The sequence below is a fragment of the Sylvia atricapilla genome, chromosome 1, assembly GCF_009819655.1.
Source record: "Sylvia atricapilla isolate bSylAtr1 chromosome 1, bSylAtr1.pri, whole genome shotgun sequence".
NCBI lineage: Eukaryota > Metazoa > Chordata > Aves > Passeriformes > Sylviidae > Sylvia > Sylvia atricapilla.
Window position 1 is genome coordinate 67,771,518 of NC_089140.1, and position 23,558 is coordinate 67,795,075.

Genomic DNA, 23,558 nt, shown 5'->3' on the forward strand with positions numbered 1-23,558 from the left:
AATAAGGTTACTGATGGATGTGACATTTCATTTTGGTTTCCACTATACATAAACACCCAGTGTCACTTGGAAAAAGAAATCCGGGGGAAAATGGTTTATTTCTATAAAGGATTCTTGTATGCAGTGGTATGTACGTACCTTTGAGACATCTTTCTACCAGCACCTGAACTTAAAATAGGCTGCTTTTTTTTCCGTACACTAGTTTATGACAGGATATGGAAGAGATACACTGTTGCAGACCAACAACTTCTAAAGTATACTTTTTTTGGCTTTTCTTTTTTTTTTTGCTTAACATTTTGATAGCAACAGCCCTTTTGCTGAGTAATGTGTGTATTAGAAGCAGTCTAAGGTTTCTTCTGCCACCAGCCATAAAGTTACTGTTTCAATCTGCCTCCTTACACCCAAAATCACTGCTGCGTAAGTCATGCTGGTTCTTTCTTACACCTTCACAGCTTCCCACAATAAAGTGCTGCGATTCTCTTTATCAAAGAGTTTGGAGCTACTTCTGAAGAATGAAAGTGGTGACATCCAGAACTAAAGTGAAAATCTTCAAGACTTTGTTAAACTGATAACTGAAATTAAGGTTCTGCTGACAGTATTTAAAATATACGTGTCTACGGGATGGAAATGCCAATGTTTTATACTGGTGGGACTGGACAGACAAGACAACTTTACACTCCAACTTCCAGGAACAGGGGGTGTTCTGAGGGGCTTCTTTTTGAAACTTCTGACACTTGCAAGGAATGGCAAGATGAGCTACACTAGCCTACGTGTAAAACTGAATCCTTTGCCAAAACAAGCTTGGGAGCTCAAAGCCTCTAAACAAATCTTTATGAGGACCAGTGGCTTTCTGAGTGTTCTCTTCTCTTACGTTTTGTCCAACCTTATTTTAGTTCACCCCATCTTCTCCTCAAAGAACCTAAAAGCACTCTCTTCTTTTTTTGTACTACCTGTTTGCCATGGGGTTCATCTTGTTTAAACCACTTATCACAAATACGAAAATGTTGAACTGTGAGGATCACAACTTTTTCCAACTTGGAAAACCCCAAAACATAATTAAAGAAATTTTTGAAGTTTGCCTCAGTTTCTCAGGAACTGCATGGTATGAACTCAAATACTATCCACATCACATGCACGGGTGTTTTTACATCTTTTTTTAAGAGCAGATGACCTCAAGTAGCGAGAGCTATCAGTTTCCAAAGAAGGAAAAACAGAACATACTGACTCTTCAGTTAAGAAGTGTATGATATGATGAATAGGAAAATTAATAGGAAATGTTTTCTATACTTCCCATAACAACAACAAAAAAAAGCAGGAAGTACTTAGTAGGGGGAAAAACATCTATTAAAAACACAGCCAAGTCACAGAATTTATTGTCTCATTGCATAGTGGTGCGACTAGACAAATTCAGGATCTACAGATCCATTATAGATTAGTAAACACTAAGTGGAGACACCATAACTCAGGAAGCTCTTAAATTACTGTTCCTCACTGACAAGAAGGGTATGCCAAAGAAGACTCACTTTGTGTTATCTTGTTTGTCTTTATCTGTTCATTACTACATAGGTGGATTTTTGGGCTAGTCCAGTAGAGCATTCCTTATATCAAAAGCTACTTGGCATGTTTAATAAGTAAAAAGATAAGGATTAACACTTCACTGACAGCATAAAGAAGCTTTATGGAAAAGCTAAGGCGACCATCAGATCAATCAAGTGCTTGAACTGGAGTAGTAGCCCTTATTTTCTGTTTCATTCAGACCAGTGACATTTCAGAGTCTGTGTTATAGAGGCAGTTTGGAAAATGCAGGCAACATAAAGAGAACTACTCATTAAATTTAACTCTTTAAGAAACTTTTCTAATTAAGTATTTTCTTATCAGTGAGGCTGTTTTCCTTAAATCCATGCTGTCATAAGGAATTTAAATTCTTCTGCAAATTTTCTCTGATCAATAACATCATGAGATACTTTTTAATTCTTTGATACAAGTTTTAACATCTCAACATGACACTTAAAGCAACTTAATGCACTCTGCCTTAATGCAATTAAAAACCAATTTAACTTCATTTTCCTAGAAAAGTTGACATGATGGCCTCTCTTTGGAGCTCCTAAAGCCTCCACCCTTCAGAGAATCACAAGTCCTTCCTCAGAAAACTATGTATTTCCTCACATTATGAAGGCAGTAATTCCCACCTGCCCGTCCAGGAGGCACAAAAGACACAAAACTCTCTGCACATTCTGGGAGAAATAACTTGGCCGAAGCTCTCAGTTCAGTTGGGTAAATGATACACTGCAGGTCCTAGACAGCAAATCCCTGAAGATGATATGCCACAGAGGCAAAATGCAGGTTGAAGGATCTCAAGTCAGCTCAATGTCAACATTTCCAAAAAATATGAGAATTTCTGCTGTTAAGAAGTTCATTTCAATTGTCTTCCACCCAAGAAAAAAAAAAAAGCCCCCAAGGAAACCTCTATGGTTCCTCCCAAACTCTTCAAAAAAAAAAAAAAAACCAATCGTGTTTGTCAGAAATTCCATGTTGAAAATTCTAAGTATTAGGTAGCTCTTCACAGAAATGCCTTCACGAGGACCCTGATGTTTGAAGGTTAATTAGCTCCCTATCAGGCAAAGCACAGGACCTGAAAACACAACACATTTAGGAGCAGAAAGCCACCACACAGATCCAGATTACCGACCCCAGAAGCGAGATGTTCCACCCAGTCCCAGCACTTCACACCTCCAATGGAATTCAATCATATCCTAACACAAGGTGATACTCAGGCAATCACATACCTGGCATACCAATGCCAGAGGCCTGTGGCAAGACAAAAGTCTTGCCTTCTAAATTAAAACATAACCCCCACACACACTTTCGTAAGAATTAAAAGTATTAATGATAATTTATGATTTAATAAGAATTAATGTTAAAAGTACCAGGATAACGGAGACAATGGTATCTAATACAATTTTCCTTTTAGTATGGGTGCTGATGCTCTTTAGACCACTCCCCACCATTACCACAGGGTTTTTTAGCTACACAACAAACTAGATGGAGAATCAGATCCAGGTTTAAAATGTTACAACTAACAAAAAAATACTTTAAACTTAACTTTGTTTCCAGTATCATGTTACATCACTATTGATCAAAATCTCTGCCATGCAGAGGGGCAGGAAGGAGCAGCTAGGTGTAGGAAAGTGCATTCTGTGGCACCTGTGCTAACTTATGCCAACAAAACATTAATTTCAGCAGCTCCATTTAGGGCTGATGGAACAGCATAAAGGTCTAAAGATGCTTACGGTAAGCTGTTATGTTGCAGGTAAATTATAAACAATAACTAAAACAGGCCATCATAATTTCACTATTACTCTTTCCCACCACTTATACAAATTATAAGGATATTACAGCTCCTGAAAAATCACTTTAATTACTTTAATCAGTGGAAAGCTAGTCATCATGGGGAATAACTGGGTTATTTTCCTTTAATTGTTTTTTTTTTTTTTTTTCTGCCAGCTAACAGGCATAAGAAAGATTTTTTTTACTCTGAAACTTTGACAGTAACTAGAATATGACACCAATACAGACAACAAGGTCTTTAAAAAGAATAGCTGGGTGCAGCTCAGAGACCTTGTTGGGTTTGAAGGCCTTTGCAGGCATCAGATACAGTTCCCACTGAAGACAGTCTTCCTTGGAACTGCAATTTCTCCCGTCTCCTTGACATCATTTCACAGTTCTTATGACTCGAGAAACGGCAGTACTCAGTGATCAATTACAACTGTTCTTGTGCATATACCTTTGGAACATTTTGTCCCACTGTGCCAATACGTCTTAAAGTCTGGTTTTATCTTCCCTCCTCTCGTCTCTTCTTCCCCACTGTCCCCTACTAACTGAGCTCATAGAAAACCAAATAAATTCTCAAGTATTACAATGTTCCTACCGATTCAGCAAATCAAGTCAAAGCCTTAAAGACGGTCATTTCACCACATCGCCATTTCTCTGGTTCTCTTATGAGGGAAGTTTCCTGACAAGTATTCTATAGTCCCAGACCCTTCCCTTCGGAGTAGCACTGGAGTTCATCTGATCTCAGAGGGAGGACTTAGGAATTTTTTATCCCCCCATGCTCGCATTCTTCTTTCAAACCATATAAAACTCACCAGCTGTCCGAAGTGCATCATGACTTCACCGGCAGCTCTCATACAAGGCAGGAAACTGGAGCTTGGGATGGGTCAAAACGGAAACCTCAAAAAGTTCCTATTCAGCCCAGACTAAAAGCTGCAATTGAAAAGCACCTGGAAGCCACTCAGCTCCATCCTCTATTGTTGGACAACCAGGTCCAGCCCCCTGTAATTGAGGACATTTTCAATCCAAGAGTCTCCTGACTCATGAGTCATCCTACACTTTGATGAGTAATTAACTCCACCTTTGCTTTCTCAATTAAGTTCGAATTGAGTTTGGTGGAGTTTTTTAGTGTTGGCTATCAGAAAAACAAAAACAAACCCCATCACCTAACAACTGCAGACAGAGAATAAGAAAAAACTAAACCACAGCAAATAGAAAGCCAACTTTAAAGGAGAAAATAAAGTAGAATTCAGGTGCTGCAAACGGGCTAGAACAAAGTTCAGCTAGCTCTTGCTCAACTTGCTTTTTAAATTTACTTTTCCCACTCTATCCTTCTCTTCATCTAGCCACTAATCAAATTTACTTTAACTCAATTTCGTTCCCACCCTCTTTCCTACTCCTTTTAACTCCCCAGGACACACACACACAATGGGAATGAATCAAATCAATTTAGCGAGAGCTGCTTCTCTGGTTCACTTCAATAATCTTTTTACTCCTCTTCAACCATATCTGCAGCTTCCAAAGAGTCAAGATCCAGTTTTGTTTCTCTTTCATAACATTTTGGGAACAAATCCTTTATGATTCAGTTTGTTCAGTTCTTCTTTACAGGAACACCCTTCCCTGCTCCACCAGATAGGTGCTTTAATAAGATAAGAATGAATTAACTCAGAGGCATGGGAGCAGCAGAATAGATTCACTGGAATTAAAAAAAAAAACAACACCAAAAAAACCAAACCAACCAACCAACCAACCAAAAAAACCCAAACAAAAACAACCACCCAAAAAACCCAACCAAATAAACCAAAACAAAAAACCCACAAAAACAACCAAAAAACCCGCCAAAAACAAACAAACAACCCCCCCCCCCAAAAAACCAAAATAAACACATCAAACCAAACAAACAAAAAAAACCCCACAAAAAACCCCAACACAAGCAACCAATCTAAGAACACCACAGATGCAATCCTGATTTCAATCAAGGTTTTCTGCTGGCTTGAATCTTACATTTTAACAGCAGCTGCCTCCAACATTTTAAGGCCTATTTTTGATTGTTGGTATTGTATAATCAAAATGATAAATATCACATTTTAAGCATAGTCAGCAGATTTTTCTAAACAGGACAACACAGTGTGCTGTTAAAGGTGTGAAACGATTTAACTGCTTTTTATTCAGTCAGGAAGTGCATAATTAATAATCCTTAAAGAATTAAGGAGACACAGGGTTTCATATAAATTTTATTTTTAATAGGTTGTAAACTAAAATTTTGCAACAATGAATGAAGCTTACATTTCTGATTGTTTATTTCAGTATTATGTAACTAAAAATAGGTTATGCACTTAAATACTTGATTTTTTTATTCAATTAATATTATTTTCTTATAAACATTTTGAGAACATAATCCTTAGCAGGGAGCTAAACTTGGATTTGTGTCTATGCTCCAAGATTTTGGAAGTAAAATATCTGAATTCATACCTATTATTTTATTTAGACAGGAATATATAAGACGTTGATTTCTGAATTGAAAAATTATTTCCTAGCTTTTAGTAAATTACTCTATTGACAGCTGAGTAAGGTGGAATTAAGAAGGTGTACATTGTACATTTACAAAAGGTTTGCCACTACTGCTAAGAATGGATCAGGTACTTAAATTTACCTGCTCATGACTGATTCAATGACGTAGGTTCTATGGCAGAAAAACACAGTATTTTATATTTTTCTGCTGTTTCCTATACCTTGGTAAGTTATAAAGAGTTCAGACTTTAATGCATGTACCATATTTTAAGTAAGTTTTTCAATGAAGTTAAATACTTATTTAAAATACACCTCATCATATCATCACCTATTCAGATTTTTATATTAATCTGCATATTTTTGCTTATTTAGCAAAATTTATCATTACTTTAATGCTCTGTCAAGAATAATTCTTTTTAATTCCTCAGATTCAGTTTTCCTACAGCTACACAAGAGTTACTCTATCTGTTAAATGTTATTACTTCACTGCCTGAGCCTCTCTCCAGAGAAAGAGAAGTTATAGTAGTAAACATTGCCTAAATTAAACTCAGAACAAATTCTAAATTTAAAGAACAGTTTCAGCCAATTTTTTAGACTAGCAGTGAGGATCTGCTAATGCACAACAGCTGAGGACAGCTATTTAAACCTAGGAAATGAACAGGGAAGTATGTCAAGGAACATGAGGAGCCCCAAGCACAGTATATGAGGATTTGTTCAGATAACCATTTTCAGATCCATGAATCAACATATGCTTCTTTAACAAACTATTATGAAGTATATCCAATACATGTACACCTCTGTAACTTCTTCTGGCCTAAAAAATATGTACATGTTTCACATATGAGAAAACAAACAATTATTTAAATATATCTTAAAACTGTCTGGGAAAAAACAAATATTCAGTCTAGACAATGGATAGTATGCATTTTCCACGTAAGTAAAAGTTGCAAGATTTGCTTTGTATTCTTTTAGAAAACAGAAATGGACATCCTACTACTTAGCAAGACACCAGCATTTACTTTATTCTGAATTGTTTCATCTTTAAATACCTAGTTTTATACTTAGTGTTGTGGTTCACACCAACGCAGTTTGAGAGAGATTTTGCTGACTACCAACAACACTAATACATCAACTCAGAAGAACCAGATCATACTGTGACACCAGAGGGAATCTAAAAAATGCTCAGCTTGGCACCTGACAAACAACTTGAAATCCTGCTGGTAAGCACTTAGTTACATCGTCGATCCAAAAAGATTTAAAATACAGTAAGAGAAAGAAAAGAGTGAAGAGGACAAGAGGGTTAACAGAAAGGAACAATACTCTAACACTCAGAAAAAGAACATTAAAGACAACTCCAAATCCCTTGCTGTGTTCAGTTCTTAAGGTGGAAGAATAGATGGTATGGGTTTCTTTAATAAGGGCTTAAGGAAATATTTTTTGAGAATAAGGATTCAAGCAGAAGAGAAGAGGCAACAGTGTCTGTGAAAGAAGCCAAGTGAAAAGAAGGTGAGGATTAGGATAGCACAAAGGGTATGAAGGTTGCACATACAAAGTACAGCAGTAGTGTCATCAAAGAGACAAGCAGGTGACTTTTTAGCACTGCATGCAGTAACAGATTTACAGGTGACTTGGAGTGGAAGGCGGGAGTAAAATGGTCAAATGGAAAAGCTGGAAAAACACTGTGGATCAAGGAGTAGACTACAGCTCCGTGAGCACAGCAGCTGCCTGGCTGATGCTTCGTGGCTCAGTGGTTTGAGACACGAGTTCCTGGCTACACTCAGTCATGCTCACAAGGGATCAAATATGTACTTAAACTCTAGTTAAGGTTGTGGTCTAGCAGATAGGCTCAGACTACAAGTAACACTCAAATTTCACTGAAGGCATCTGCTCAAGATGTGTCTAAAAATAATTTAAGCAATTCTGAAAAAAATAAATTAGGAAAAGGGCCATTTTGAGAAAGAGAAATGCACCACCACTTAGTTTTTCTCTCAGGCTAAACATGAATTATTTCTACACAGTGAAACTCGACAGCATTGAAATTATCATCTTCTTAAGTACTGCCTTTCAGAAAGGTGTTGTTTTTTCTCAAGAAAAACTTTTGGACATTCTGAGGTATCTCTATGGTTGTGCAATATATTCTGAACAGCTCCTTCCCTCCAGCAGCCATTTTAAGGTCTGAATTTGAATTCTCAACATAGAAGAATGGTTTTCATTATTTGTCTTGCAGTGCAATCCTTACTGAGATTCCCAGTCTGAGGATCTAGTGTGGGTATAAACAGGTAGATGGACAACTACATGACATCAAACTTTACCATAATCTGACTCTGACTGACATTTGGGTACCTTCCTTCAATCTTTTGTGCCTTCTTTATTTTATTATGAAGCTTTTTTGAGCACTATTCCTTCACAGCACTGAGTGCACGTTGAGAACACAGTATTCTAGAGAGGGTTTCTCTGATTCCAAGACACTTTGGAAGCTTATAAACAAACAAATTCTTAAAGCAATTACTTGAAGAAATGAAGTTTTCTTGGGAAGGAAATGGAGGAGTAAGGTTCAAAAGCCCTATAAATTGTCAGAGCTATCAGGACGAAACAATTATTTTTACTAGCAGAAAACTGAAAGCCTTTCAGGCAATCTTTTGCCATGTCTCCATGTACATCTGCTACCACTAGAACACAGATATTATTTCTTTCAGAGGCTGTTTAAACTCAAGGGCAGAATTTAAGGAGGTACTAAGTGCTAGCAGTGAGGATGTAATCTAGTACTCCGATTTGCTCTTAGAGGAGGCCACTGACCTGCCTTGGAGAACAATAAAATTACAAAGCATTTTGAGGCCAATTTATTCCTTTTGAAAGAAGATGAGGAACGTGTGAAAGAGTTTCTCCAACACTTTGTTTTGTTTTCTGTGAAAGAACCTCGAAAAATATGTGACAAGAGGACAAGACAAGGACCAGTTACATCCAGATGCTCAAGCTGAGAATTCATTCTAAAGGGAATAAACAGAAGCTCTTTAATGGCAGCTTGCAGAAAAGCATTCCCCACTGGGTGACCTGCTACCTGCTCTTCCTTGCTTCCCTTTTTTTTAATTATTAAAGAAAAAAAAAAAAGGACACTGGCACTGGCATAGTGATTGAACAGATGCATACTGTACTCATTCATAGAACTAATTCTGCTGTGAAGGATAATATTTATATTTTAACCGAATTTCTGGACCTGATTGACATCCAGCCATAAAAACAGATTAGCCAGCACACGGGAAGCAGCACTGGAATAAAACACCCAAAAAACAAATGTTGTCTCCTTCCTCCATTCCCACTGCAGTATTGACTTAATACATACAAAACCTACGGCCTAACAGTCAGGAGAAACACTAGTTTTACATAAAGGGAGTAGAGAAATACAGGGAGACTAAAGGCTGACATCACCCCAGCCCCCATACAAACCCCTAAAAACCCCTGAACATCATCATCCTCTGCAGATTTCCAAAGAATGAGTCAAAAGATCACTTGGCTTCTTTTCAGGGCTGTCAGCTTGTCCCCCACATAGACACCAATGAACATCCCAAGAAGAATGGACTCCCCACAATGAACTCCCGTTGCACATGCTTCCTTGTCCCTCTGCTTTAGAGCTAAGGATCCTAAGTCTCAGCCAAGCAGGCTGTTGTGCTGGACATTGTCCCCAGAGATAGGCCCAGGCAAGCTTCAAATGCAGGATTAGGCTGTGCTGTAAGACTGTATCAGACAGGTGACCTGATGGGGGGCTGCCTTCAGCTTATCACTTCTAAGCATCAGCCTGACCTTGCTCATGCTGGGCAGTCCAAACTAGTTCTTTTATGTTGCTTTGTTTCTCATACCAGGGAAGGGTTTCGACACATGTTGGTTTACAACAAAGGATGAAAAAAAATCATGTGTCTGAAACATTAACCAGAATTCCTCAAGAACTGTATTCCTAAAAATTGTTTGAGGCATTTTTAGAGCAGGCTTATATCAGGAAATAGCAACGTGCTGGACTGAGTCATACACATCACTTGTGTTTGTTTGATAGCAGGCGTTGTCAAAGTACTCTCTGTGTCAGCAAGGTACAACCAAAAGGTACCAAGTCCAAAAGGCATGGAGCTCTTTTGATGTAAGGCATAACCAGGATCTTTCTGAGAAATATTTGTGCTCTGTGTTCTTGGGAATATGAATGGGAAAATTTACACACAGATAGCCCTGAGTGGTAGAACTGATAACACAAAATGTGGTTCTCTGAAAGAGGTAGAGGGCCTGAAATGGAAGGCGATGTAAATGAAAAGATTCTCCCACAGTGATGATCTCAGTTTTTAGTATTTTGTTGAGGATGTGTGGTGGTGTGCTCCTCTCAATGTACCAATGTCTGAGCCTTTCCAGCTGCGGGGTAAGTGTTTTAAACTAGATTAAAATCCATCAAAGCAGAACATTCTGGTTGTATTAGAAATATCAATGTTTGTATGTTCAACTAATTCCCAAAAATGAACAGCTAAAAGGAATCAGTAAGAAAGTGCAAAAGGTTAGGAACTGATGAAAATTTACTGGTTTTATTTCCATATATGCATATACATCCAGGTATCCATTACCCATATATCCACACACTAACAAACACACTTCCCAAAAAGAAGATTTTGCTGTTAGAAGAGGTGCAGAGGATGAACACTGCTGCAGCTGACGGTGACTACAGAGTTCTGAATGTATGTGCAGATTAGCACTTTGTACCACAAGGAAAAAACTAGTCTACTGTCTAACGTTACTGTCAGCGCTCTCAGAACTGCTATTACCAGGACAACAAAGAGACCTTTCTCTTTTCATACAGTTGGTTTTCAATTGCTCAGCCCAATTATAAAATCTTGTGCTTTTACAAAGTAGGCACCAGAGGGAGACCTGCACTTTAGTTCAACTATGAAATAATGCTGGCAGGAGTCATTCAAAAGTGGACAATCAAAGCCTCTTGGCCAATGTGCTCTAGGTGGTGCTGGGTGAAATTGTGGCTAATGGGGGCACTCAGAGAGGAACTGGCACAGGCAGACTTCTCCTTTTTAATGGCCCAAAAACCTTCAGAGTGCTCCATGAAGAAAAAGTCAGGTTCCCAAATTTCAGGCTGTAGATGAGTACACATCAACCAGTTTGAGCATAGCTGGGAAAGACATGCTCTTTGTCACCCACTGTCCCAGCTTATCATCACATCCTGCTGACGGTTACCACTTCTCAAATCTTCTGGCTGAGCTGCATATATAAGAACTCCCTAAACATGTCAGTCAAAATAAGCTAGATCAGCTTAAGTAATTTAAATAACAAATCTTTCCTAACATGGCTCAATTTGACTGAATTGGATTAAGGAGAGCTCCCATGAGCTGCTCAGCCAGCAGACCAGAGAGGGCACTAACCCCAGGTAGACGGCAGTGATGAATGCTCTGGGGTTGTCTTGCTCTTCCATTGACAAAGTTACTACTGAAGGAGATAAATATATTTATTGTAGGCAGGTTGCTGCTGTTCTGTAAGCCTGGTAAGCAACACAAGAGAAGCTATATGGACAGGAAATATATTACTCTCTTAAAAACAGTTACTCTTAAGTTTAAATGGTGAAAGGCAAGGAGCAATGGCTTCTAGGAAGCAGGTAAGAGCCCACAAAATTGATCCCATGAATATGAGTTGGATACACTAATGTAAACCCATGTAAACAAAGAAAAATAAAATCATTGCTATGAATTACAGGTCTGATAGTATGGAAAAAAGTCCCAACTCCTTACCAATACAGCTGGATGACAACAGTGATTGTCTGAAACACAGCAATGCTATCTAGAAGTAGTCTCCCTACTCCATAATTTTCACTATGCAAAGGGGAAAAAAAAATCAACAAAATCATCAGATCCTCATATGCTAATTTAAGAAAATTATTGAAAAACAAAGAGCAAATCCTACAAGAGAAAAACTCTGACTCTGCTCTCTTGTGATAAAACAATGGGCAGTCTTAAGACAATTTCTAGGAAGTTTTCTTAACTTCAAAATTTGAGGACTTTGCATTTTTGTTTCGGATAGATACAACTCCAGTTTTTAACTAACAAATTCACTCTAGATGCTTGCAACTAATACAAAAACTTGGTATTTCTACTAAAAAGTTACTATACTTTTAAAGTAATTCTCATGCCACTTTAAAGATACTTCATTATAAGAGAGTTGGTAGAGAAATAATGGAAAATATCAGGTTTCATTACAATGGCAGTCTCGTTTGGAAGTTATACCACCTCTAAAGTTGTCAGCAGCTTCTGAAACTCAGCAGATTGATAGTTCAAGGATGCTCTTTCATGGCTGTTTAAAGTAATATGCATAGGATTGCCAAAATTTAAACTGAACCTGTCTGTGGAACAAAATCTAGCCTCAAACTAACTCTATTAAGCAAAACAGGAGGGAAAAAAAAAAAAAAAAAAAAAAGAAAAAATGATCGGGGGTTATGAGGGAGATTTTTCAGCTGGATAAACTCCCTAAAATGTCTCTATATGGAATCCTGACTACATATGTTGGTAGAGGAAATACCCAATTGAGGAGATGAGGAAACGGCAGGACTATCAACATACATTGCCTCAGAAATATGTGGGGAATCTCTAGTCCTTGAGAATAAGGACAAACAGGTAAACCTAAGCTTGGCAGGTTTTTGCTCATGGCTTATGCTTCTCCTCTGGGAGCACCAAAGGGGAAGAACCTCTTCCCATTAAATCCATCCAAAAGGATGTGCTAATCTGTGAACCTTCCAGTTCTCTGGCAATTATGATTGCAAATGATTTTCTTCCCTGACCACAAGACCTATGATCCGGTCTGTGCATAAATTAGATATAAAGAGAATTAAGAACACACAGGCAACCTTTAATCTGGCATTTCCTCAATTGAAAGTGTTTCAATTTGTGACATAAATAACAGTATTTTTACAGTGTGGTACAAAATCTATAAAGAAAAAAAGAAATATGCTTAGGCACGGTCCTTGAGTTTTATTAGATTTATCTAGTATATATGAACAAGGGGCTAACCTAAATTTGGTTTGTTTATATTGTCTTTATCAGGCAAGCAAGAGTAATCACCTCATAATTTGGTGGAAGCTGAATTTGAAGTTTTTCTTTTTTGGTTTTTTTGGTGGTTTTTTGTGGTAACACTTATGTATTGCCAATTCACTTATATTGTATCACTTTTTTTTGGTCAAATGGTCATTCTCAAAGCAGTTATTTAAAAGCTGGAGTGAACTATCAAAACGTGCCCTAACATAAGAAATGTTTATGCGTGTGGTTACATTTTCTAGTTCATTTCCATGAATAATATTCAAAAGTAGTCTGGTCTTTTCTCAGCCTGTCACCAAACCATCAAGTTATCACAAATTTAGTACATCGTGCCCGCTTCCCATTGTCCCACAAACATTAGCAATGGAGTGGGGAAGTGGTGGAAAGAAGAAGGAAAAGATTAGGCCTGACCCAATTTCACCATTTTGATAGATATAGTGAGTAAATACACTAACTGCAAAAGTGAAAAGAATAAAATTCATTGGGCTTTGCATTCTGTGCGATTCATAGTTGTTTCTCCTGCTCGGGTCACGTTCTCTTACACATTTTCTACATTGCAAGGAATGATAATTAGATAAGATGCTTGTTTTCTTCCCAAAAAATGCAGTACAGACTCACGTACATACACAGATTAAGCACAAAATCTGCAGCATGTCTCAAAGAAATCATATAGCATCTAAATACACAATACACAGTCTCAGGAGTTATATCACAAATAACATTCAGAGACTGCCACAAAAACCTACCTACATAGATACATAAGCCTCTCCGTGATGTCCGTTTCTGAAGTCAAAATATATTTATTTATTTTGATGTATAATTTCCCAGTCTAATGTCTTTGAAAAATGAGGTATCTTAAATCTACGATACGTGTAGGTCTTAAAAACAGCATTTCATTCCTACAAATATTTTTCAATAAGATACTAATTATATTACAAACATACCTTGTGAAGAACTTTAACTTGCAGTCATAATTTAGGCAACAACTTTACTGTTGGAAATCACTGAAGTAATTCAGAGATCTTTATCATCATAAAAAACAAAACAAAAAAAATATCAGCATTTAAAACAGAAAAACCTGGAATACTGGAAATTAAAGATTTTCTGATAAAGACTTTAGATACTCAAGCATCCAAAAGACTCTAGGCAAGCTCAAAAGTTACATATTGAACTCCAATTCTGCCGCACAACTGCCACAAAACAAAACTGGAATAATACTTTTTAAACCACAGAAGTGTTCAAGAAGAAACTTTTGAAAAATTCTGTGTCATTTGGAAAGAAGTAGGATTTTATACAGACCCTCCACTTTTTTCCCCCTAGACTGTAACAACCTTCGTTTCACATGTAACTTCATCTTTCGCCCAGTTACTCCACTGCACTAGTGTTCCTGGAGTTTAACAGAACAGAATGTGGCAGAGAGTGACAAGTGACAAAAATCTACATATAAACTGTTAAAACCAATGTAGAAATTGCACACAATAAACAAAAACTGCAAAAAAAGGGGGGATTCCAACATATTCACCTCTACATTCATCAAAAAGAAAGACCTACTTAGTCTTTTTTACACTGTTTATGAACTAAATTGAAGACTAAGCTCAATAGCTGTGACATGGTTAAAAATAGCTGTAGGGCTTTAGCATGGCAACTCATACTGCTCCACAGGAAGAATTATTCTCCTGGTCAAAATATTTGCCTTTTCAATGAGCTGAACTTTCAGGTCATCTGTTAACAATGTAGATTCTTTCCTGTCTAGAAGAACTTTATTGTCTCTCCTTTAACAAATAGCAGGGTATTGTTCCCAGCTGGTTGCTAATTCACACAATTAGCATGCAAAAAATCTTTTGAAATGCTATATGGAAGATGTATGTGTTGCTTGGATGATCACATATTTTGATTTAATAAATCTCATACTTAATTCCTCTCTATAAAATAAAATTTAAACCCCTCTTTATTATGTCCTCTCATTACATCCCCAACATTGCCTTTCCCCCTCTTTTTTCAGCCCTCCCATCAAAAGCTCAGGCGCACGTTACAACAGAGCACGGTGTGCTTTTGATGCTGAAAACACTTTTCAAACCAGATTTTGTAGATGACCTGTGTAAGCAACCATTACTTAGTCTGCCTTCCTGTATAAGAGAGAATTTAACTCCAAAATTCCTGCATCAGATCACCATATTGTGCTAGAACTAAAGGCATCTCTTTGGAAAAATTCAGAGGTTTGTTTTTTTTTTTTTTTCCTGATGTATCCAGAACACCCTTAAATAAGCTGTTCTGATAGGTAACTGACTTCAATTTTAAATTTATTCTATTTCTAGAAGCAATACACCTGAATTCAGCTTTGAGCTCGTGAATTTTGTCATCCAAAACCTGCTGTACCTAAAGGATTACTCTGTCTGAAATCTTTGCTCCATATAAGTACTTACAGGCCATCAGTCACCTTTGCTAAATACCACACAGAGTGAGCTTTTTCAGGCTCCTGCTGTACACCAGGGTTTGTTGACTTACTTGTTTTTAAGGTTTTTAATTGTCCTTAACATGTTTTTCTCAATCTTTAGTAAGTTTGTCTAGGTTTTGGTGGTTTTTTTCACTTTAGGCTCAAGTAAGATACAATTTTCTAACATCTCACTAAAAGCTACATAGCAAGGTAACAGTACACCAAACTCCACTTGAGATCCCAAGAGATTGCAATGTGTATTGCAATCCAAGAGACTGCAATGTGTATTTTAGCTGCTCTATTTTAACACCAAATTACTCCTTTCCAAAGCACCACTCTCCATTCTGCATGTATGACCCTACTATCAGGACAGGTATCTTCAGCTATATTAATGTATGTTCCAATGATCCCTATTAACTAGGTACAGACCAGCCCTCACACTTATTAATCCATCCATTTTTGCACATATGCATTTTACCAGAGATTACATTTTTTTTCCTCCAGACCATTACCCAAATCCTCAAAGCAGTACTTCATCAAGTGCTTTACAAAAGCTTACTGTACCTACATGAGTATTTTGGTCAATGAGAACTTTCAGCTTCAGAACAAAGAAGTAAGCACAGATCAGTTCAAATGGTCATCAACACTTGGACAAGAAGTGACTCTGCATTTTTTAATTTTCTGCTAAGCAGTTCTCATTTCAACCTTTTAGAGTTCTTTCTGCAATCAACCTGTCCAGTCTAGTCACATCCTGGCCTATCCTATCTAATTTACACTTCTAAACAATTAAAACTAACACAAACCAAAATACAAATCACAATACCTTAGATATCTTCAGTTGGTTTAAATTTTTAGTTTGTTTATTTTAAATCCGGTCTCCTGTAGACTAAAGAAAAACTTAAATATGTTTGCTTCTATCAGAATAAAGAAATATTTATTTGTAAGTCACTGTAAATTGAGAACAAAACATCCAGATTTTGGCCAGAAAACAACAGTAGTCTGACTCACAGCATGTTTTTTTAAAAAACATAGAATAGTATTTTTTTTTAGCATTTCTGTCTCAACTATTAATGTTCCTATCTAGTAGACACATGCCATTACTGGCATTTTTTGCTCTCAACAGATAAGAGAATTTTCATATTGTTCTTAGCCCCATAGGATAGAAGGTTTATGATTAATGTCTGTACAATCTATTATGAATGGTCTTTTTGGGGATAGCTAATAGCCACTACTGTTCATGGCATTTTCTCTGAATCTTCATACATTTGAATATTCACCTCTGCCTTATTGCACTATGACAGTTTCATGCCTATCCCTAATGACTTTTCATTGAAGGAATTATAAAACACCTGAGTGCCTTTTATTTGTAAGTAATGTAACTTTGAGACAAAACTGCATTCTTTATATTTTCAGTAAAATCTGTATTTCATTATTTTTAGGAAATCATCCCTTTAGAGAGATTATGTATTATTGACAAAGCCAGTATTTGTAGAACATTGAAATAAGCAATGATAACTATCAGTGCTGATTGTTTTCATGGAAATGATCTTACATACCATTTCACTTTTGTCAGAAGAGTAAAATTGAAGACAACACAACTGCTTTTTCTCAGAAAAATATGACGAATGACCTAGACATATCAGTAATTCCAAGAAAATGTCAATAATCATTGAAATAACAGTGCACAGTTTCTTTGCAATTAGACACTTAGAGAAAGATTACTCTGTCACATAAGTACAAGGAAAACCTGCCTTATGTCTAAAAAAATAAAATGTAGACCTTACAGAACTTCCTGAGGCAACTTTCTATCCTTAAGTGTATACTTTATTTATTTATTTTTACCCTGTGAAAAATCAAACCCAGAATGTTTTATTCCTTGTTTTCCAGGTGTAGTGAACCTAGTGTCTAGGCCAGGTTGGCTGTTCAAACTATGTTGAAACTGAGGAAGAGTGGAAGAGCCAATAATAATGGACGATTTTATATTTTCATTCTGCTCTTGCTTAAGTGGGGCACTCAATAAAAATTGGCGCACTGAAAGTTTGTTTGACTTAGTGATTTTCACATAAGTAGTCTAAAGTATTCACTGTTTGTTTTGGGGTTTGTTTTAAATACTTTGTTGGCAAGTTAATAAATTTGAATATATTGGACTGAACTTCTAGATAATGATCAATAGATTTTTTTCTGACTGTAATCTTGTTTTCTACTTTTAAATTATTTATTAAATAATTTGTTGGCTTGGGTTTTTTTGACTAAATGAAGGACTAATGTCAATGGCTGGCAATACTATAAAATTGTACTGGTTTAGAAGCTAAGTATAGCTTTCAAACTTATTGCTACATGCACCTGTTAAAACAATGAGTCATCTGAATGTACATTCAGGCAATTTTAATTTTTGAGTGCTACACCCCTGGATAACCAATATTTTAAGCTACTTTATGTTTTCAAACTGCATACAAATGCAGAATTTGTAATAACTATATTAAATCTTTTTTAATAAAATTGTCTTTTAAATGCTGAATACACAGTCTTGTATTTTATAATAATATTTACTGTACAGAAATAATAAATTTCTTAATTATTACCTCTACCTAAATAACTGAGAGAATATTTTTACTTAATATAAGCAAAATAAGGGGCTTACACACACACAAGGAACTGAGAACATTGGATTTGGGGCACTTAAAGCACTCAGCTGCTTTCTAAACTCTCACTCAATTATTATCTCTATATTCTCAAATACTTCCATAACACAGCACTGGCCTTGTGGTCTGTAGAATTAATAGATATTTTTTCTTACTAACTGTTTTTTATTTACATATTGGAAGGACTTAGAAAGCAACGCAGTTTACTTTCCTTATCAGTTTTCCCACCTTTACGTAAACACACTCAAAACGAAAATAATTTGTTCCTGCTCGTGAAACTGAAACCAAAAGTAATTAAAGCCTAAGTTTTTCCACCCAAAAGATACTGACAGCACTTATACTCTGAACTTTAAGTCCATTGGAGGGGCTAAAAATAACCTTTATGAATATCAGCATTTTAAATGAAATGCAGCTTAAACCGAGCTCAACTACACGGAGACATCCTGTCTCATCCCACTCCCTGCCCACTGCCCACTCAGTGAATAACCAGAACACTGAGAAATAAATTATACTTTTTAACTACGCTTGTATGTCACCTGCATCTTCAAACTGGGTTTGCACAACAGCCTCAGAGCATGTTACAGTGTAATCAAGGTGGACAAGGAAAATACAGCCTTACCTTGCTGCAGAATTATCTTTACTTGCATAGCAGACTAAAGGTACTACCTTTCACCAAGCTTTGCAACTGCTACGATGACAGTAAAATTCAGGGAATTGTAAGTTTTGCAACACTGAGAAGTAACCGGAAGCCCAAATTCTTGCAAGCACACGTTTGCTATTTTCACAAGAAATGTTAGGGTAAGCAGCCACTAGCACAGTAACCACCCAGCACAGTGCCTTCAGAGCTCCGTGCCCGCCAGCCGCTGGCTGCAGCCCTTGTCCCGCAGGAGCGCTGCTCCTCAGCCCATCCCGCACGGGCTGCGTGACCTCAAGGTGGAGTCCGGGCACACGGCTCTGAGTCAGCTCCAGCCACGGGCAACAAGCTGTGCAGTCACACTGCAAGTCTGTCCAGCGAGTTGATCCAGCTGAAAATTAAGCTTGCAGTTTGACAGATTCCTTTTTTTTTTTTTTTTTTTTCAACAGAGCCAAGTCATTGCTGCAACCATCCCCCATCTCTAACCCATTTTCTCCTGTCTCTCTTCAAATATGCCATATATTTCTGTCTCCTCCTTTGAAGCGGCACCTCTTGGATTTCAACCTTGGCCAGTCAATAAACTGCCAGAAAACTATTTCTGTAAAAGCAGTGGGCAACCTTCGGCTAGGCAAGCTTCCTTAATGAGCATTCACCTCAGCCAGCGACAGAAATCGGTGTGGGTGCAAAGGAAGGAGGAAGAATGAGCGGTTTCCTTGAGAAGACAGTGGTGGCAAGCAAGACTTGTGGCACTTAAATTTGTTTAAGCTGCAGAGAAGAGAGCCCTAGTACTCACAGCTGAAAGCGGACAAGGAATAGACAGTCCCCTAAATGTTAAATATCACACCATTCAAAGAACCATTACAGGAAAAACCAGCACAAACACGGTCAGGATAGTTTTTCCCCTGGTCTTAGGGCTTGCTCACTGAGGCTGGTTTTTTGTGGCCATCACTCAGAAGCTCAACAGCTCCAATAACGTTCCACGCCTGCTTTGTCATCCTGGCAAGTACATGTATGGCCACGCACAGGAACAGGCTGAGGAACTGCTTCAACCAAACAAACATTTCTGAGCTGGAGCTTTTCGTTTGGTTGTTTTTAATGATGCCAGATCAATTTTCCAGTCCTCTTAAAACATGGCCAAGATGCTGCTGTGGCTCAAACAGAAGGAACAGCTGAGCAATCCAAGCAAAGACTATTGAAGTCAATCATAAAGCGTAGCCACCCAAACACCTTCCAAGATTTAATATAAAAGGAAGTAAAATACAACAATTATTTTAAAACATTACTTGATCACTTATTGTCACTCAGATAACAAACTTTAGCTTACAACACAGTAGTTCAGTGCTGAGCCTAAACTCTTTATGCTTCAACAGTACAATCCCTTAGCAACATTCACCTACTAACACAGTTTACGGCCCCAAGGGAAAGCCTATAATGAATGAAAAGTTGGGTATTATCCTGCATTAGGATCAGAAGACTGTAGAAAAAGGAAACAAAACCTTACTGCTTAGGAGGCCAGATTTAAGTATATTTAACTTAACTGACTAAATTAACCCAATTAGCTTTTAGATATTTTTTTACAGAGGAAGAGGATGAAGTCTATGACCTTTCAGAGAAATTCCACATAGATGGTCTAAAGGGCCTTCTGGCCTAAAGTCCTCACTTACTGCAGAGGACATCAAATAGAACACTGCATGCAAATTGAATACCTCTCTGCAGTTAGCCCCATGAAAACCAAACACCGATATAAAATGGGACTGTCTGTAAAGGTCTGCCTGTAGCTTGTACTTGGAGCATAGCTTCTCTTTATCAGACCCAATTAGCCTGCTCTTCATTCTAAGATGTTCTGACAATATTTACTTGGGGGGAAAAAGAAACACAAAAAAGAAAAAGGATTTATTCTGCTTGGGCTTTGGCTCAGGGATTCAAACTTTGTCAGGGAGATGAGCAATCATCTCCGAAACACCGAGTCTGAGTGATACACTCAATGCTAGACTGTGACAGAGAAAAGAGAGAATTATATTTTTTGAGACAGCACTCAGGTATCCTAATGATGAGAACCTCAATTTTCACTCAACAACACCTGCCTACCCATCTTTCTACAAAAGATAAACCAATTTTAATGCATAGGCCTTTTTCTCACTACATAACCAAGTTCCAGATTCTTGCAGAAAACCAGAAAACATCCTTATTTAACAATCAACAGACAATTCCACACTGAAAGTGCCCTTTCCTGAAGAAGTTGGATGGAAAAAGAATTTTCTGGTGGCTGGACTGAAAATGAGAGAGGCAGGTATTGAAAAGACACTGAGAAGGTAGAACTCAAATATTGACAAAAGGGACAAATGAATAGAAAGAGAACACTAATTTAGTGAAAATCACAAGATAAAATTCCACTGGTTCTAGAGTCAAGCACTATTTTCTTCTTCCCCTTCTCATAATTTACTGTCTCAGTATACCTTAAGTCTTAGCATACAGAGATATAAAATCACTTTCTCCAAATTAATCACCTTCAGTCGCACACTAAGTTCAAGCTTCATAAATATAAACAAGTGAACATAAGAAAAAATAAAGAGTCAAATAAAACATTATTTTACTAATAGAATTAATAAACCCACAAATAGAGATATATAGGCTAGAATGATGACTCTCATTAACTCCCATTATTTTTGCTTGACATTAAGAATACTGTAATAAAAAAATTATTTTGTGTGCATGCAAGAAATCAGTTTTGTTACATTTCTTAGCTTTGCTATTTTATATTTATAGATTATATTTTTTATATATATATATACATTTTTTATATATATATACACACACATATGCTCAGGTGTGAAGGAATGAAGTTTTTAGAATAAGCTTGTTTGTAATTACTTAAACAAGGAACTCAGAGTTGGATAATTCAATTAATACTGAATATATTTAAATAACACACACCAATAAAGAACTTCACATTTTACAAACCAATACCAGCATTATGTTTAGCTAAGATATTCACTTGTACTGAAAAAATACATCTCAAACTCTAAGTATAACTTAACAGATAGCCGTCCATCATTGCTTTTTTTTCCTAAGTCTCCGAAGGTATGAAGAACAGAGCATAGTGATTTTATCTGGATAAATGTAGGAAAATAATATGGGTATAGATATAAATGAGTAACAGTAAAGTTTCATCTGTCACTGAGTGGCTCAAAACCTAACACTCATGGGGACAGAAACCATACCACATCCCAGCGCTCCTTTTATCTCCCCACTAAATCCATGTTTTGTGGCATGCACAGATAGCCCCCAAAACACCATCTTATTCAATATACCTGTCCTGTATCACATCATTTTCAGGACAAAGCTGAGCTTAAAATCCAAATCAATCCTTTTAAGAACTAGTTTTAAAGATAAGGTGTTTTAATGATTTTCCTCAATAAACATTTAAAATAAAAATCCAATAAAAGACAAGCAACCGTGTTATTAAATCTTTACTGTTAAGAAAGTAGAGAAGTATACAGTTTGCATACACCTGCCACATATATCCTGCTGATGAAAAAATGTACAAGATCTCATCTTTGTACAGTTTTAAAGTTTTGTGAAGCCATTATCCTTTATATCTACTGGGTTTCTGTAGTCATGGAAATTTTGACATTTGACATAAGCTGTCAAATCAACATCTGCTTGATGCACCAGCTTCCATGTTTTAACAGTCCTACAATGTTACATCTCAAAGAAGCATCCTCAAATACAGTGATTTCCATCTTCTCATTCACAACCTAATATTTTAGTCTTGGGTAGTTTAAATAAATAAGCACAAACCTCAGGAGAGCTGATGAGTACAATGTGGGAGAGAGGAAAAACAAATCAATTAAGGAGCTACCCTGATAGAAGAGAGATGCCTCTAACAGGAGCGAAATAGAATCTGAAACACTGATGGATCTTTGAAACAGGAAGCTAACTCACTTGCCTTCAGCATCTGAAAAAAATTCTTTGTTGTTATTTGATCATTCCTTGATAACCTGGGTAAAAATACAGCTCGTTCTAATGTTATTTCTTCAGAAGCCAATGCCTTCAAAAGTCATATAATGATAAACCTGTCCTAGACTTCCATATTATATTGTCTTATGGAAGTTTTTTCATTTTATAACCAAATAGAGATCAAGTGTTCTTTTTTCCTCCGATTCAACATATTCCCTTTTGTACAATCAAATCAAAACCCAAAGCATGTAACACTAAGCATATGAACCAGACAGAGAACAAATTTCAAAGCTGGGCTTTAACATTCTCTACATACGTACATTACAAAAAAACCTGATGTGCACCGACAGTTTAAATTTTCTCTTTGAAACTTCTGACTTTGCTATATCACAAATGAAAACTGATTGACTGCTCTAAAACTGCACTCCATTAAATCTTCTGTTACACTTGGAAATGCCTGGACACCTAGTTAGTTACTCCTTCAGCTGCAAAAGAGGGTTGCAAGCTGGGGTCGAAGCATCATTTTCAGGAAACATTAGAAATTGTTTTGCTGGAAATGCTCACTCAACTGACAGGTTGCTTTGAATGTATCTATTTTGTGTAACTATATTTACAAACCAATTCACAGAAAAATACACTAAGAATAAAAGCTGAAGATTCTGTCTGACGTAAACATCATTGCTCTTACTTTGTGTTTCTTTGTTTTTAGAAAGCACTGCTAATCCAAGATAAGTTTGGTCCTTACCTGTGACCAAAACATGTGAAAAAAAAATGTGCTAGTCTTGAAAACATGACTGGCCACCTAGGAGTTATATTATAAAGTAACTGTATAGCAAAATCCTACAGAGAAGAAACAAACACTGTTTTTTCCTGTTTTCAGGCTCCCTCATTTTATATATTATACTTCAGTACAATCTACTGTGGTTTATACTTACAAAATAGAAATAACTTCAAATAATGAGATTAATTCCTAGAGTTATTATTACAAG

At 36.8% G+C, this 23,558-nt stretch overlaps 1 protein-coding gene and 1 long non-coding RNA gene across 2 annotated transcripts in view; one reads left to right on the forward strand and one right to left on the reverse strand.

The window, feature by feature from the left end:
• The window catches only part of CDYL (chromodomain Y like), a 103,937-nt gene that overhangs the window by 71,216 nt on the left and 9,163 nt on the right, over positions 1-23,558 (reverse strand). The window lies entirely within an intron of this gene.
• On the forward strand, positions 7,916-17,370 carry LOC136364999 (uncharacterized). Its single transcript, XR_010744245.1, has 2 exons — positions 7,916-10,237; positions 17,221-17,370. It is a non-coding gene; the product is annotated as an uncharacterized lncRNA (long non-coding RNA).